This window comes from Panthera onca, chromosome D4, assembly GCF_046562875.1.
Source record: "Panthera onca isolate mPanOnc1 chromosome D4, mPanOnc1 haplotype 2, whole genome shotgun sequence".
NCBI classification, from domain to species: domain Eukaryota; kingdom Metazoa; phylum Chordata; class Mammalia; order Carnivora; family Felidae; genus Panthera; species Panthera onca.
This window is the reverse complement of record NC_138351.1, coordinates 43,498,065-43,515,536: the sequence shown is the minus strand read 5'-3', so window position 1 is coordinate 43,515,536 and position 17,472 is coordinate 43,498,065. Positions and strand designations below refer to the sequence as shown.

The following is a 17,472-nucleotide window of genomic DNA, read 5'->3' as shown; positions in this document are numbered from 1 at the left end:
AGACAATTTTATGATGTGTATTTATAATTTATCTAGAGGATACAAGACAATTTTTTTACAGAGGTATAATTAACATACATTATTAGTTTCAAGTACACAACATATTGATTCAATACTTCTGTACATTACTTAGTGCTCACCATGGTAAATGTAGTCACCATCTGCCGCCATACAACATTACTACAATACTGTTGACTGTATTCTCTATGCTATACTTTTGATTTCTGTGACTTCTTTTATAACTAGAAGTTTGTACCTCTTAATCCCCTTTACCTATTTCTCTTAACCCCCCCACCTCCCCACAACCATGAGTCTCTGTATTTAAGAGTCATTTTTTGTTTGTTTGTTTCTTTGATATCTTTTTTAGATTCCACATGTAAGTAAAATCACATGGTATTTGTCTTGGTCTGATTTATTTCACTTAGCATTATACCCTCTACGTCCATCCATGTTAAATTGCAGTGTGTGTGTGTGTGTGTGTGTGTGTGTGTGTGTGTATAACAGAATATTACTCAGCCACAAAAACGAATGAGATCTTGCTGTTTGTGACAAGGCAATATTTTTAAGCGCACGGTTCATTGTAATTAAGTATATTCACAATGTTTTGCAGCCATCATCACTGTTCATTTCCAGAACTTTTCCATCATCCCAAACAGAAACTCGGTACCCAATAAACAGTAACTCTCCATTCTTCTCACCCCTTAGTAATTTATGATTTTCCATCTCTATGAATTTGCCTATTATGTACCTCATATAGGTTAGTGGAATCATACAATATGTATAGGCAATATATTTTAAATAAACATAAATACTTAGTTATTACTATACGTATTATTCCTGACTCTATCTTGAAATCTCAGGATCTTTGAAAAATGAGATCTGACATAAGCTGGTATTTTCCCTGTTGATGAGATAAATGTTGGAGATTGTATCAACGTATTGATTCTTTACTGAAATTGCATATAAAATTTTCTCTTCAATTAAGGAATTAATTACAAGTATTCAAAAAAGTAGATTAATGCTTGAAGCCTTTTTAAGTAACACTTCCTAACTACAACACTGGCAGTTTTGGTTTGGAATCAAACCATGAATTTCTATAACTACAAATTGACAATCACAGACTTTGAGAGTTTCCATTTTGCCCAATGAGATAAGGAGAAGAATGGGAAGATTTCCAAGAGACAACAGCTGTGAAATCACCTGCCTGTAATGTTTAAGCCAAGAGAAATACGCTTGGCTTCTTTCTTTTATGATACAAGGACATGTTGGCCGAAGAATTGCAACTTGAAAATGGAATAAAGAAATTCAATTGTTATCACTCCAAAAGGTCTGAAGTTGAAGCCAAAAATAATAACTCTTACTTAAAAAAAAAAAAAAAAAAAAAGAGGAATCAACATCAAAATCTAGAGCCACAGAAGAGATAATAATGGAACTATTTGTCAAGAAAATGTGAAAATGGCCAAGAGTAACGTGAGCATAAGCAGTGCTGTCCTAAAGAACTTAAAGTGCACAGGTGACGCTTTTGAACAAAATGGGTTTGAGCTGTCATGGGTCCACTTACATGGATTTTTTTATAAACACAGTAAAATGCTGTAAATGTCTTTTCTCTTCCTTATGATATTCTTAGTCACTTTTTCTGGCTTAATTTATTGTAAGAATACAGTATATAATACATTTTACATACAAAATATGTGGTAATGGACTGTTTGTTATCAGTAAGGCTTTCAGTCATTAGTAATTAAGTTTGGGGGGAGTCAAAAGTTATATGCAGATATTTGACTATGGTGGGAAGGAGGCTAGTGCCCCAACCCCCACGTTGTTAAAGGGTCAACTATATACATAAAGTACCATTGTTCAGGCCATGGAAATCTAAGGACATGACAGGTTGCTATTTCTAATGCCACCTCCATCTTTTCCACACCCATCTTGCATCTCTAAATGCCTACCAGGCAGCTTCACTTGGATGCCTCCCAGCCAATTCCAATTCAACAAGCAAACAACGAAGCTTTTTATCGACCTGCCCCAAATAGGAATACAGGAAGAAAATCCAATCTCATGAAACTGCATTGCCACCCGCACAAGCTGTGCAGGTCAGAGTCATCAGCTGCTTCTCCCATTCTGTGTGGCCCTGAATTTAGTCTGCTACCAAATTCTATTCAAGGACTTTGTCTTTCTCTCCATCTTACTGTCACAGCCTCTGCTCGAAACTTCATTTTCTCTCACCCAAATCCTTGGAATACTTAAGCCAACCCATCTCCCCAGTTGATTTTTTCTCTTCCCGAATCCTTCCTCCATAATGGTCTAAGGGTTGAATCTTAAAAACAAATTAGATCATTTCATTATGCACACACACACACACAAGGCATGAAATAACCTCCAATAAACTCTGGGTTGACATCAAACTCCTTAACAAGACACAGAGATTTTTCACCAATGTGGCCTAATCTGCCACCCTGCCTTATGTCCTATTATTGGTCCTACCACAGTCTACAATTTAACTTATTGTTTTATCCTTGCCCCCACCCCCACCACACACTTCTTTCTCATGCCTCCACAATGCTCTTCTCCATCAATACCCTCGTTTCCCCCATTCTTCCACTCAGTCAAGAAGACTCAAGTCTGATGTCACTTTACCATCACACCATCCCTTTCTTGAACTGACTTTATGACTCTCTCCTCTATATGCCCACAGGACTCTGTTAAAACAATCATCAAAGTATATACAGTCTACTGTACTATAATTTATACATGCCTGTCTTCCTCTGATTATGTGCTTTCCAAGTAACATATTATTCATATTTGTATCTCCAGTGCTTAAAGAGAAGAATGTGTATGTTCAATATATGGATTTATGTAAGTAAATGAATGAATGATGCAGCACATCAAAACCAGCTGAAAAAATAGAAATCCCAGCTACATTATGATTATTATAATCATTCTTTCATTAAATGAACCAATTTCATTAAATGCTCTTGAGGTGGAACTTTATATATCAGCAACCATACATTGTTTATCAACCAAGTATACATTACTTTTAAAAAATGTTTAATGTTTGTTTATTTTTGAGAGAGAAAAAGACAGAGTGCGAGCAGAGGAGGGGCAGAGAGAGAGGGAGACACAGAACCCAAAGCAGGCTCCAGGCTCTGAGCCATCAGCACAGAGACCGACGCAGTGCTCGAACTCACAGACTGTGAGACCATGACCTGAGCGGAAGTCGGATGCTCAACCAACTGAGCCACCCAAGTGCCCCCAAGTATATATTATTTTTAAAGAGAACCTTAAAGTTTTTTGAATGAGATGAAAAAGCACTGATGAGGTGAAAAAGTATTTTAGACATTGGAGACGGCACAGAACATAATGCACAAGGAAGAAAAGGCAGGAATGGGGACCCAGGAGGAGACTAGTTTGAAAAGAACCAAACAACCAATTTGACAATAAATTTCATATAATAAATAAATACCAAACAAATCAATTGGAAACTAGATGGTGACTATAAGAGTTTTTAAAAAAATCTAATGAAGAAGGGCTTTGCAAGATTAAGAAATACCACACTTATGCTGAAAGAAATAGTTCATCTGTAAAAGGGAAGGGACCAGATAAGAAACGAAAATGGTTTGGAGTTGTGGAATTCTCTAGATATTGAATGAAAGTAAGGCAGTCTTTGTGAAACCAGATGACTAAACTGGAGTTTAGGAGTACCAAGCTATGTAAGTGGAGAGTAAAAGGGAGAACTGATAGATTTTGTGAGAAAGAAAAGGAAAGATGTGATAGGAGTTCAGTGTGGAGCAAGCCTAAGTGTAAGAAGGGATATTTTCCCTCCTAACAGAAACAGAGGCATTAGGCAGAGGAGCTATTTAATGATTTGTCAGGGGGAAAAAAGGGTCTTCTCCATGTCTAGCTTAAGATGGTGGCAATATACCCAGTCAGAAATATCAGGAGAAGGCAGTGCATCTCTTTGGAATAAAAAGCTTCATAATTTGGAAAAGTGTTCCTCAAAGATCCCGCAACAAAATATGTCAGTCAACAATGAAGACAGACCTGATCAAAGGAAGATAATTGAGTGATCTCTTCTGGAACTCAGTTCTTGCTGGTCAGGGGGAGTTCCTGATATCCAACCGACACCTTTCCAAAGTTTGCCAACTTACAGTAAAGCCAAAGTTCATCCCACATCCATACGAACACGTGCAGCTAGAACAAATTATGGGGAATACTGGCTTCAATCAAATCTAAAACAATGACCAAAGGACAGTGAAGGAGAACCAGTAAGCACAAGGTCATGCAGATGACATTCTACCCTTGGCCCAAGGATGGAGAGTCGCGGTGCCTAGCACAGCACCTGGGGATAGCCCTTTGAAACTGTTTCCACTTTCACACACAAAGATTGAGGTAAACCTTATAAAATTTTCAAGAATCGAATTACGTGAAATTCATGTTACTCAATACCCAAGAAGCCATGTGAAACGAGTTTGCACATAAGGCCCTTGTGCCTTATGTCATTTTACAGGACTGTTACGCCTCCCCGACAGCAGCTCCACAGAATAGTTTAAATGCTCGACTCCTGCACACACCCCATCCAAATTAGAGATGAGTGCACACAACTACTTGCTGGACCCTATGAAAATCTTAAATTATATTTCAGACATTTGGGCTTTAACAAAGAACATTTTTTTTCCAAGCGTATTTTCCCTTGGTTTTTAAACCCATGTGTATTTTAAGGGGGAAAAAATCCATCTGTTTCTCATTCATTTATGCTTAACTCATCAGGATATCACTGGAGAAGAGTTATCGGGTGTCCACGTCACTTTCCTCCCTCCTTAAACTTCTGTAACTTCTCTTCTTAAAAGCAAGCAGGTGTACTGTGTCACAATTAAACAGATAAGAATTGTAAAACACAATCACTTTGATTCGAACCTCAAGATACATGCGTTTTAAAGGAAAGCATTAGAGTGTCCCCCTTCTCCTAATTTCTAGTTGTATGATTTTGTTGGTAGGAGTGATGTTTTTTGTTTTTTCTTTTTATCTTAAGCAGGAGAGAGATGAGAAAACATAATACAGCCAACAATATTTAGCGGGCCGAGTCTAAACTACCTGAATTCTCTTCATCTTTTATTAGAAGAGGTGCTTGAGTAATGATCAAACAATGGAACTTATTAAATCAACAAGTAAAACGATCCCCCCCCCCCGCCCCACAAAGTGTTAATATTACCAAAGTTTATAAGTTTGTTTAAAAATAAGAACTCTTTTTTTTTCCCCCTGAAACAATGATACAGAATAAAAGATCTAGACTCCCATCAAAATCTAACTAACTATAAGGGATGTAAGTCTAACACTGACTACATTTAAGAGGCAGGGTACAGTCGTACAGAGAACATACACTATGAAGTCAGAAAGGTCTGAATTCCAATTTAACTCAACCTTTTACCGGTTGCTAATGAACATCTAGGTCACTTTCATCATTCCTAACATATAAAGCCACTTCTGCAAGAGCTATTGTGAGTATTAAAGACGAGGCCAGGGGCGCCTGGGTGGCTCAGTCGGTTAAGCGTCCGACTTCGGCTCAGGTCACGATCTCACGGTATGTGAGTTCGAGCCCCACGTCGGGCTCTGTGCTGACTGCTCAGAGCCTGGAGCCTGTTTCAGATTCTGTGTCTCCCTCTCTCTCTGACCCTCCCCCGTTCATGCTCTGTCTCTCTCTGTCTCAAAAATAAATAAACGTTAAAAAAAAAAAAAAATTAAAAAAAAAAAAAAAAAAGACGAGGCCAACCCAGAGCCTAGCCCACAGCTGTGTGCTTTTTTGGTTACCCCTCATCACTGTCTACAACAGCATTTTAGGAGAAATATTTTCCAAGACTTGATTCAGCTTGTCTAAGCTAAGCAGTCCAAGCCTCTCCTCAGCAGCAGCCGTGTGGGACACACAAACAACGCCAGGCTGGCAGTGGTTCCAGCTGCAGAGATGGGTTCAGCATGTACCCAGGCTAGCAGAGGGCCAGAGGACCAAGGAACTCTCCCACCATAGTTTCCTGCATGGCCAGCAGGTGTAAACCACGACCATGGGAAAACTATCAATTTAGCCCAACCAAACACACTGCCCTGAGACCAAAAGTCACATGGAAAAAATCAAAAAATAATTATAAAACTCACTGCCAGTACCACTGGCAGCTTCTCACTCTTCAAGAGAGTACTTTAAAGTTTATTTGTGGAAGGGGACTAAAGCTGGCCAATTTCTAGCAAAAGCCCATCCGTGCAGGCAGTGGTTAGGTTGAGGGGATATTTGGCAGTCAGCAGGGGTGGTACCTGCCTGGAAGTCCTCTGCCTCTGGTGTTCCTGTTTGGTGGAAAATTTTAACATGAAAGCTGGCAAAGAGCAGGTATCAGAGGGGAGAAACCTCAATATAACATAGCAGGTATTTATGATCTGAGTGGTACTTCTGCCCACATTCACAGATTGTTAGGGCCGAAAAAGTCCTCGGAGATCAACCCCTTTGGTTCAACTCCTTTCTCTTTACAGATGGGAAGCAAAGGTGCACAGAGGTTATGGGGTTTGTCTGAGGTCATATTGCCAGTTAGGTAATTGATCCAGTACCCAGCCTGTGCTCTCTCCCTCACATGCTCTGGATGCGAGAAGACTTGGACATTAACATGGCATCTGTGAATTTCTATATGTTATGGGGGCCTTCTGTTTCCTTCTGCTATGTCTACAGTGCCAATGAGTATTGAGTATAACCCAAGGGTTAAAAATAAAAGAACCTTAATTAAGAAATGAGCCATAGTGATTTTCAAAAAAAAAAATGCTGAAGACAATGACAGTTTCAACTATTTTGTTGCAAAGAGGAGAGATAAGTCTGTAAAAATGACTTAAAGCACTAGGGTCTCATATGTAAATTCATTTGACATGGAAATAATGTTTTATTTAGCAAATAGCAAGGACATTATGCTTTAAAAAACCGCATACACCTCATATCTGTCCCCAAATCAGAGAGGTAAAAGTAAGCATAAAGGCATGATTTTTATTTTGTTTTTATCAACAGGTAAATACGAAATAAAAAGCCCTGAGGTACAGCATGCCTGGCATGTCGAGAAACAGATGAAAACCAATGTGGCTGGAGCACAGTAAGTAAGGGGGAAAGAGTATGAGAGGATCAGAGAGGTGGCCAGATTTATAGGGCATTACAACCCATTTAAAGCTTTAGCATTTGCACTCAGGTTGATAGGAGGGCATTAGAAGATATCAAGAAGTACCTAAGTCAACAGGATCACTGGGTGCTGCACTGAGAAGAGACTAAGGTAGGTAACAGAAGCAGAGACCTTTTGGACAGCACTTTCCCAATAATCCAGGCAAACAGAGGATCATATGAATCAAGATGGTGATGCCAGAGATTTAAGAAGTGACTTTCTTCCACATTTATAGAAGCAGCAGCTCAGAGCATCACCAGTGAGTGTGCAGAGTGACAGAAACAGAAGAGTCAAGAACAACCCCAATGTTTTTAACCTAGAAAATTACAGAATTGAGTTGGCTTCCAATAAGATGGGGATGTCTATGGGAGAAGCAGCATGTTTTGCTTTATTATGGGTTGGAGTTTTTATGGCAGGGATGGGGGTGGGATCAGAGTTCAGTTTTACATGTTACATTTGAGAGGTCTATTAAATATCCATGTAGGAATGCTAAGTACGTAGTGAATATAGAAGGACGAAGTTTAGGAAAGTTCTAGGCTACAGATATAAATCTGGATATCAGACTGTAATTGGTAATTAAAGCCATGATACTGAGTAAGATTAGCAAGAAGTGAATGTGGAAAAACGAGTCCAAGAACTGATCCTTAAGAAGCAAGGAGACAAAAAGAAAGGAAACCCACAGGAAGGAGAAAAGGAGAATGTGTTGTTCTGGAGGCCAATTCATAAAAGGATTCACAGGAAGAGGGAGTGGTCATTTGTGTTAAGGTAGGAAGTCAAGTAAAATGAGGACTGAGAACTGTCCATTGGATTTGGAATGAAGGCTATTGATGCCTTTATAAAAAAAAACAGTTTCAGAGAAGTAATGGTGCGATACCTTAACCACAATGCATCCAAGAGATAATTAAAGCAAATACAGACAACTCTTTCAAAGTTTTAATGTACAAGAAAGTGAAGAAAAGGAGTGGTAAAGTAAAGTGCAAGTAGTATCAAGAGAAAGCTTTAAATATGGCAGAAATAATGAGATGTTTGTGGGTTGGGGGGAAAAGTCTTGTACATAAATTTTTTTAAAAAAGGAACAAAAGAAATAGAATGTAGAAAAGAGGAGAATTAGAGCAATATCCTTGGAGAAACGGGGATGAGATCTGGGACACCAAGTGGAAAGACTGGCCATTGTTAGGAGAATGGATGGTTTACCCATTATAACTGGAAAGAAGGCAGAGTATATGAACTAGATGCAGGTAGGTGGGGAAATGTGGAAGTTTTCTTCTGGTGGCTTCTGTTTTCCCAATTAAAGAAGCAATGAATGAGGACAAGGAAGAAATTGTGAGAGGTTTGAACAGGAAAAAAAAAAAAAGTTCACTTAAGGGAATGACAGACAAGGGGACTGTACTGTAATTGCTGGTCACTTGAAGCAAACACACCCAGCTTCATAGGTATAACAAACTTGGGTGAAGATCTCTTCGAGTGCATCGAAGAGAGGAGAACAAAATTGAGGGAGTGGTTATGATGACTGAGGGAGTGGTTATGATGATTGGCCAAGGCCAGGAGCAAAGTAAGGTAAGTGAGGTACAGTGAAAAGGTGGTAGGAGTAAGGGCTTGCAGGCCCCAGGATAGTTGAAGAATTATGGGGTTGGGCATTCATTCCACAGGGAGCAAATTCAAAAGATGGGAGTAAAGCTTAGAAAGTAAAATGCTTGACACTGAGATTATTGGGAAATTAAATTTAAATTCATTGTTAATAACAAGACTTTGATATCATCTAACCAACAAATGCACAATAACTCTGCTGTGGACACCACACCCAGATTTTCATTAGTTTCAATGGTGATAGCTACAATGCCTTGTCCTCAGTCCCAAACAGCTTGTAAGACTCACTATTAATGACACAATCAAGACTAAAGCCATTCCTACTGCAGGGAAAGCAATTTTCACTGCAAATACTATCTTAAAGACAAAAGAATACAGAACAAGATGATATTAAAATAGAAATGACTTGAAGCAAACAGCTCATAAAAAATGAAACAGAAGCAAATATCCTTGAGGTTAAGTGCTTTAGATGGAGATTGAATAACTAACTGGGCAGGAGATTATGCAGAAACCATATATGGGTGTGGTGGACTGATAATGGCTCCCAAAGCTATGCCATGCCCAGTGATTGGGAAAAGGGTCTTTGCAGATATGTAGTTAAGTTAAAGATTTTGAGATGAGAAAGGTATGCCATCACAAAAGAGAGGAAGAGAGAAGTCTGACACACGCAAAGCAGATGATATAAAGACAGAGGCAGATACTCGAGTGATGAAGTCACAAGCCAAGGAATACCAAGGAATGCCAGTAACCAGAAGAACCTGGAAGAGGGAAGAAAGAGCCTCTCCCCCCATGCCTCTGGGGGGAACATGTCCTGCTGACACCTTGATTTTGGAGTTCCTGCCTCCAGAACTGTGAGAGAATAAATGTCTCTGTTTTTTTTTTTTTAAGCAACTTAGTTTGCAGTAATTTATTAGAGCAGCCAAAAAACACCTACAACTTTATCTAAGGAGTGTGTGCTATGCTTGATGCTAGATTTGGGCACTTTGAGAAGATCCAAGATGCATTGAATTTAGTTCTTTTCTTGAAGGTTTTATTTTTTTTATTTTTTTTTTTTTACCGTTTTTATTTATTTTTGAGACAGAGAGAGACAGAGCATGAACGGGGGAGGGGCAGAGAGAGAGGGAGACACAGAATCGGAAGCAGGCTCCAGGCCCTGAGCCATCAGCCCAGAGCCCAACGCGGGGCTCGAACTCACGGACCGCAAGATTGTGACCTGGGCCGAAGTCGGACGCTTAACCGACTGAGCCACCCGGGTGCCCCTTTTCTTGAAAGTTTTAACAGTCTAGATTGAGGGGCACCTGGATGGCTTAGTTGGTTAAACATCCGGCTCCTGATTTCAGCTCAGGCATGATCTCACGGTTCCTGGGATCCAGCCCTGCGTCGGGCTCTGTGGAGCCTACTTGGGATTCTCTCCCTCTCTCTCTGCCCTTGCCCCATTCATGCTCGTTCTCTCTCTTTCAAAATAAATAAGTAAACTTTAAGGAAATGAAAACAAACAAAACTCTAGTTTGATCTGAAAAAAGTTAATCAAATCCAAAAAATAAGAAGTCAAACCACTCTTGAAATGTGTCTTGAAGGGTGGGAAGAAGATCATATATCAGGTCGCAATACGGAAATTATCCAGATTACAGATTCCTGAATAAATTTCAAAAAGCTTGTGCTTTGTTTAAAAACAAAACAAAACAAAAAACATGGAAAACTGTCTATTATAATAACCTGATTAGTTAGATCACTGGATTCAAAATGCAAACATTTTCTGGGATAGCCTTCACAAAAGAGAACCCACCCAACACAGAACAGACCTACAAAATGAATGAAATATATTTAGTGGCAGGGCTTCCTGTCATCTGTTCCAAAGTCTCAGCTTCAGAAATCACCCAAGAAACTAATGGCCCTGTACAGGAGGTGCCTTTAAAATTCACAGCTAGGGGCGCCTGGGTGGCTCAGTCGGTTAAGCGGCCGACTTCGGCTCAGGTCATGATCTCACAGCTCGAAGGCTTGTGAGTTCGAGCCCCGCGTCGGGCTCTGTGCTGACAGTTCAGAGCCTGGAGCTTGTTTCAGCTTCTGTGTCTCCCTCTCTCTGACCCTCCCCCGTTCATGCTCTGTCTCTCTCTGTCTCAAAAATAAACGTTAAAAAAAATTTTTTTTAATAAAAATAAAAAATAAAATAAAATTCACAGCTAGAACTCTTCCATACCTTCAACCAAGTGGACCCCTAAGACCTTCTCACCCAAACAAAAGCGACCAGCACACAAAAAACTTAAGACATATATAGTGTAACTGGCAAGTCACCGAATGTCAAATTGAGTCATTTTCTATTTCCCCCTCAAAAACAGCTTCAAAGAACCACAGGCCCGACACTCAGGTTTATCTGTTCCACACCCTGGACCCTCTTTGCCGCAACTGATGGAAAAGTGGCAGACCGCCCTGGGAGTGCCAGCCCAGCTCTCGGCAGATGCTTTTTGCCTCATTAACAGTGGCAGCTAAAGACATAATCAGCTCCAGCTGCAGGGAAGAACTGCTTGAGCTCATGGTTGGCTGACAGGCCCCCGAGTTCCCACTCAATAAGCAATTCCTCTGAACAGTCATCCACTCGCGGGATGACCTAGAACAAAAGCCAGCAGGGAAAGGCATGTTCCCAAACACAGGCACACTGCAAGCACTTCACAAGTTCTCATTCAAATGAAATGTAACTCAAATCCTCTTGCTCTTGTAGAAGTCCCACAGAGCCATGTCCGCCCAGCTTCTACATGGCTGTCTTGATCTAAGTAAGACCATCTGGGGTAATACCCAGGAGAAGATGAGTATCTACCAGCTTGTTACATGTCAGCACCACTGTGAAGTTTTACCAAGCTGTGAAACCTTGGATTCGGAAGGTCCTTCTCCAGCTCTTGTTCTGGCTGGAACTTCAGCATAAACTTCTTTACTAATCCCACGAATGCACCAAGAAAGATGCCAGTGGGACCTCACCAGTCTGCTTCAGGGGTAATGTTCACAACAGCCCCAGTTTTCCGATCATGTCGATCAAACACTTTCCAGCTGTATCAGAAGCATAGAAAGCAGGAAAACGCTGATCTGAACCTGCACCAGATGCAAACGGAAAGACCAAAGAACTGGAAGAAGCAAGAGGTGGAAAATGTTTACACTTGCTGAAAAACATCTAGCTTGCCAAATAACTTGTTTGAAATTTTAGAATTTAAAACATAAACATTCTTCTCTTTGGAGGTTTTAGTTGGTCTCCAAATGCAGCTTTTCCTCCCAGCTTCTCTAAAGGAGGAGCTAGATTATGGAGTTAGATGGAGAACGGAAGGGAAAGAAAAGAGCAAGTCTCAAACTCCACAATATAGCCAAATGGAAGTAATAAAGCAGCCCACCTAACCAACCAAGCTCTGAATTCTTTCTCTTTTCTTTTTTTCCTTTTCTTTTCCTTCTATCTGCCAAGAACAGGAATTCAGAGAGGCTTACAAAAGAAAAGCCCAGGCTCATATTTCCACCCCCCACTGCATGGCATGAGGAAGAATGGAGACCCTGTAGAATGGCCAGGTAAGCTTTGGCCCAGATAAAAGTACAGTATCATGATTTCCTAGATCAATTACAATTGCCTTATAGTATGATGAACCAGACATGCAATATGCCTTTTTTTTCTTTAAACAAACAGACACTACTTGATGAACAGCGCCCTGGAATGGAGAACTCGTTTTTATTTGTAGTTCATCAAAAGAATAGGACTTATCAGGTGATTGAGGAACTGAAAACAGTCCACTAGTAAAAAGGCTCCATTTTATTTAGGACAATGCTGCCAGCAGCCAGCTAGAACCCCACCTGGGCTTACGTTCAGCTGACAAGATGCTAATCTGCACCATCAGGAACACAGCTGTGCAAGAGAGCCTGGGAAGGGTAGTTGTTATAAGGCAACCAATTTTGTTCAGTTGAATGTATACAGTGCATTTCTAAACCCAAGCTCTTTCCCCTTCCCCACCCGTGGTCCATCATATCTCACCTTATAATTTTGAAAATGCTGGAGCAAAAATCTCTCCTGAAATAAAACTTACATACTCCTATTTTTAGTGGTTCCCATTCTCTGGGTCTTGGACCCAAAGACCCCTAAGTTACTGACAGTGATTTGTAAATCCACATACATCTAGACATCAACTACACACTTGCACATAGATGTGTGACTTTCCAAGCGCACTGTGGCAAAGGCCAGCTTGTGTTACCTCCTGATTTCACAGCTGTCTCCTTAGACTCCCTGGCTGGTGGGGGGGGGGGGGGGGGGCGGGAGGGGGGAGCCATGTGACTGACTGGATTCTTTGGTGGGATAATAGGGATTGGGACCCTAGTGGAGATTTGAATCTCGTGAGGAACGCAAAAAATGGACATGGGCAGAAGTGATACATTCCACTCCCAAGATTACCCCAAGAAAACTTCCCATGCAGCTCTCAACATTCTCTTCCCCCTCTGTCACCTAGACACAGGCGCCAGGGTGACCTCAGAAGCCGCGTGTTAAAGACACCGCAGCCTGCATCACACCGGTCCCTGAATGCTCAAGACACCCCCAGACCCCTTTCAGCCCTGCCAGTTGGACTTTATGTGAACAACAACAAAAACCCTATTTGTCCACTGAGATTTCAGGATTTTACTGTTACAGCAGCTAATGCTTCCTTAACTAATACATATATGTAGGCACTGCTGTGGCAAACAAGATATACATTCATTTTGTTTTTCATTTTGGCAAGAACATTTAACAGGAGGGTATACATTCATGTAAAAAGCAACTCCAAGTTGAGGTTTTTCCTTGCTGTGTATTTTCTTCAAAAACACTTCACTGACCATTTCTAACAATTCCAGGCACTGAGTTAGATGTGACATATACAGAGGGAAATCGGTCAGTCTCTGGCCTCAAGCCTACAGTGAACCAAGATGGCAGACATAGAAGAAATATACAAGTGCCTCATTACAAAACTGCAAGTGCTTGAAGCAAACAGAGCACTGGGAGAGTCACAGAAGAGACCTAATGGGCAAGGGGAGCAGAGGGCCAGGTTCTTCTGGGGAAGAGATATTTAAGCTGGAGAACAGATGGATGAGTGTCAACTGATTAATTAAAAATAAAGAGGGGCACCTGGCTAGCTCCGTCAGTTAAGCCTCTGACTTCAGATCAGGTCATGATCTCATAGTTGGCGAGTTGGAGCCCACATCAGTCTCTGCACTGGTGAGGCAGAGCCTGCTTGGGATTCTCACCCTCTCCCTCTGTATCTGGCCCTCCCCCACTTGCACGTGCTTGTTCTCTCTCTCTCTCAAAATAAATACACTTAAAAAATTAAAAATAAAGAGCGAGCCCTCCAGCAAAGAGAATTGTGCAAAGACCCCAAAGTAGCAACAAGCTTGATGCCCTTGTGGAACTGAAAGGAGGCCATTGGCCTGTCTGGAGAGTAGGAAGCAAAGAGATGGGAGGGAGAGGGGAGGGGGAGGGGAGGGGGAGGGGAGGGGGAGGGGAGGGGAGGGGAGGGGAGGGGGAGGGGAGGGGGAGGGGAGGGGGAGGGGAGGGGAGGGGAGGGGAGGGGGAGGGGAGGGGGAGGGGAGGGGGAGGGGGAGGGGAGGGGGAGGGGAGGGGGAGGGGGAGGGGAGGGGAGGGGAGGGGAGGGGAGGGGAGGGGAGGGGAGGGGAGGGGAGGGAGAGGGGAGAAACGCTATAAAATGCTATGTCTATGCACAGGACGAATCATGCTAGGCGTTGAAGAATAGTAAAGATTTTCAATCTTAGTCTAAAGCCTACATGGGGGTGATAATGCCCCCAAAAGTGGGTGAAAAGTTGGGTTATGGGAATGGGAGAGAAGAGGTTCCCTCCTGATATCAATGGTTTAAGGATAACGCAAGGAGTCCCTTCAAAGGGCCACAGCACATGTAAACTGATATGTTTATTTATGGCATTAAAATTTCATGGGGGTAGGGGCGGATTAAGAGGAAGTATCTTAAAATGTCTAAAAAGGGAGGCAATAATGATAAACAGTCTCAGAAACACTGCCTAAAGCCAACAGTAATCCAGTTTAGGTGTTAAGCAAGGGAGTGCCATGACCTGATGTTCATTGCTAAAAATTCCATCAGAGTTAATATTTTTGTACTAAAAAGTTCATACTAGGAAAGTTTAGAAAATCCCATTCATTTTAGAAGTTATGGTTAACTGATATTAACCCACTAAGATCATGTAATTTAAACTCTTCCTTGTAGAGATTAAAAAGAACATGAAACTCAGAAACGTTCTGTAACTAGTGTGTTCAGAATCATGCAATTAGCACGTAGCAAAGTTTATATCCTGTTCTGCTTTTTCTTGCAGCACTGTACCCAAAAGTCTACCCTGCCCCTCCATGCATCTATGCTATACATGCAATTAGCTTGTGTGGCCACATTTTACATATTGATTCATATCAGACCACCCTCCATATAGGATTTGAGTCAGACGTACAAAAGGGAAGATAATGTAATTTTTTGCCATGCTCCTAGATTTTTAGCAGAAAAATAATGTCCTACCACATGCTGTCACCTATCTTGAAAACCGTCAAGATTTGCAGGTTACGTACAGGACTAAAAACAAATGAATCCATTAGCTTTCTTGATTTAGTCAAACATATAGGGGGTAGTCGAAGTTCTGCTCAGCTTTTGTTGTAACCCCTGGCAGAAGATTCTCAAAGTGAGATTATTAGTTTAAATTTAAATAACGGTTTCCTGGGTCTGAAAAGCAAACTAGAGGTCTGAAGATGTTGCTTCTCTTTTACACAGAAAAATAAGTACACATAAAATGAAATGGAACACCAATGTTCATAGTGGCACTACTTACAATGGCCAAATGTGGAAGCCACCCAGGTGTCCACTGATAGATGAATGGATAAACAGAATGTGCTACATTCATAAAATGCCACATTATTCACTCTTAAAAAAGATATTCTGACACATGCCACAACATATATGAGCCTTGAGGACATCATGCTAAAATACATAAGCCAATCACAAAAACAGAAATACTGTTATGATCCCGTTTGTATACATTCGAATTCAGAGACAGAAGGTAGAATGGTTGCAGTTGGGGGGCAGGGGGAATGGAGCTGTTATAAAACGGGTGTAGAGTTTGTTTTGCAAGAGGAAGAGTTCTGGAGACTGGCTGCAGAACAATGTGAATGCATTTAACACTACTGAACCATACACTTAAAAATGGTTAAGATGATAAATTTGTTACATGCATTTTACACCTCTAACTTTTTTTAATTTTAACGAATAACACGGTTTTAAGTGTTTTTACAGTAATTGCAGAGAACCTCTGTTCACATACACACACACAGTCAGAAAACAAACATCTAGGCATCTAGGAAGTCCCAAAGTCTGGGTTCATGACAACATTACCTTTTCAACCGTCTTGAATTTCATGTGGCCACAAAAACCTGAGCAGAAGATCTGTCAACTCTGGGCAGAAGCGTTTCATTGCCAGAGGAAAGCACAGAACCATTCTCCTTTCTTGTCCGCCAGGGAAGCATGCAGGTTGGGGTGGAGCCACCGTCAGTGTGGATTCCTGAGTGTGCACAGTGAGCCAAGCTCTCCTCATGATCCACACTGAACACGTGGCCCGATGGGGACATACACCTTTCTTGCGTTAAGTCACTATGACGTGGTGGTTGGTTGTTACCACAGCATAATCTAGCCCATCCGGACTAATAAAGAGTTTTTATAAGGAACAACAGAATAGGAGAATTTGAATTTCAGATTATATCAACAAATATTTTTAATAAAAAAAAAAAACTATTTCTCCGCCGATTTCTGAAAGAAAATACACAATTAGCACTCTTCATAAAATATACAAGACGTGTCACAATGACTATTAGCAGTGAAGAAAACTTCTTTTCCACACATAATACTACATCATAGACTATGCATGACTCAGTGGAGAGCGTGTGTGTATTTTGTTTGGCTGGTTTGCGATAGAGATGGGGAGAACATCCTAAATAATAGGCACATGAAACATTTACTTCCTTTCCTCCACGAACGTAGCAACAGTTGCTACATCACACTTGGGTAGAGAAGGTGTTCAACAGCACGTACTCTTCCTTTCATCAAGTGTCAAGTTCCTGGATGCTGTGGACGATTTTCTAAATAAGTATCTGCTAATCTTCCAGGGGCATGATGACTCGAGGAGAAAATACACAGGAGCCTGTTTTCCAGCAGGTTATTTGAAAGGTAAGGACGAAGTGTTTCCCTCCACCCCCACTCCCCATCACTCCTCAGCTGTAGGCAGAGCGAACTGAGACCTGAAGCTATTCCCAAACATCTGAAAACCATTTATAAAAAACTGAGGTTACTACAAATAAAGACACTTTAAGCTGGTGGTTCATATCTTTAGTTCATGATGTAACTAGACGCTAAAATAACAGTGTATGCTCTGGTGGGAAAAATCATCGGACAGAGTTATGAGACGTGTGGTCCACTCCCACTTCTCCTGTTAACAAACTGGGACATGTCACTTGACTTCCTAGAACCTTATTTCTCTCATCTGTAAAGAATAAAGATCAGATCAATGTTTCCCAGATCGAACCCATAGTTCGGTCCAAAAGTATCTGAATCCTCTGTGGGTCTGGGGATGGAGGCGGGGGGCGGGGGGCGGGGGGAGACTGGGGTCTCTCAATGCAGATTCCTAGGACCCACCTTTCCTATTGAGTGAGGATCTGAGAGTG

At 41.3% G+C, this 17,472-nt stretch overlaps 1 protein-coding gene and 1 long non-coding RNA gene across 6 annotated transcripts in view; one reads left to right on the top strand and one right to left on the bottom strand.

Moving 5' to 3' along the window:
- Positions 1-17,472, bottom strand: part of ADAMTSL1 (ADAMTS like 1) — an 881,240-nt gene that overhangs the window by 854,064 nt on the left and 9,704 nt on the right. The gene's annotated exons all lie outside the window — the stretch shown is intronic.
- Positions 5,431-17,009, top strand: LOC132663464 (uncharacterized). Its single transcript, XR_009603063.3, has 4 exons — positions 5,431-5,492; positions 7,028-7,109; positions 12,202-12,302; positions 16,918-17,009. It is a non-coding gene; the product is annotated as an uncharacterized LOC132663464 (long non-coding RNA).